The following is a 618-nucleotide window of genomic DNA, read 5'->3' as shown; positions in this document are numbered from 1 at the left end:
GCTGATAACTTGGGTTTGAGCACAACTGTTTTCCTTCAGTTATACAATCTTATTTTATTCTTTTCTTTTAGTTTTACGTCTGGTCTAGCGCCCCCTGCTGCTGCTTTGTTTTCCTCAGTCCAGATGCTTTCTGCTTAAAGGGTTTTCAAAAGAGAACTCAGACAGCTCCTACAATTAAAACTGTACAGATGGTTAAAATGACATCAGTTCTGCCTGGTTCTTCCAACATTCAGACTTTATTTGATCCGATCCTTCTGCCACCACTCAGTCCTTCAGTCTGCGGCGTTCAAAGTGCTGCTGCAGTCTGATGAACGCTGAGCTGCAGGTATCCAGCCGATGAAACCGAATCCTCGCTCCAGCCGCTGATCTGCGGAGCTGCTGCTTGTTTGGTGCATTAACACGTCGTCAGGTCTCTCGTTAACAGAACCGTAAAGAAAGAGCAAAAGAGACGCTTCTGGAAATCTGCAGGCCCAATAGAACCTGAAGGAGCCTGAAGGAGGAGCTTCAGATCTCCAGTCGGTTCAAACGTCCACAGCAGCCAGAAGAGTCCTCAGGATCTCCAGAGAGAGAAGATGTCCTCTGGATCCACAATGACCCACGTTCTGTCACCTCAGAGCA

This window comes from Stegastes partitus, unplaced genomic scaffold (genome assembly GCF_000690725.1).
Source record: "Stegastes partitus isolate 25-593 unplaced genomic scaffold, Stegastes_partitus-1.0.2 Scaffold806, whole genome shotgun sequence".
Taxonomy (NCBI): domain Eukaryota; kingdom Metazoa; phylum Chordata; class Actinopteri; family Pomacentridae; genus Stegastes; species Stegastes partitus.
Note: the sequence above shows the minus strand (reverse complement) of the source record.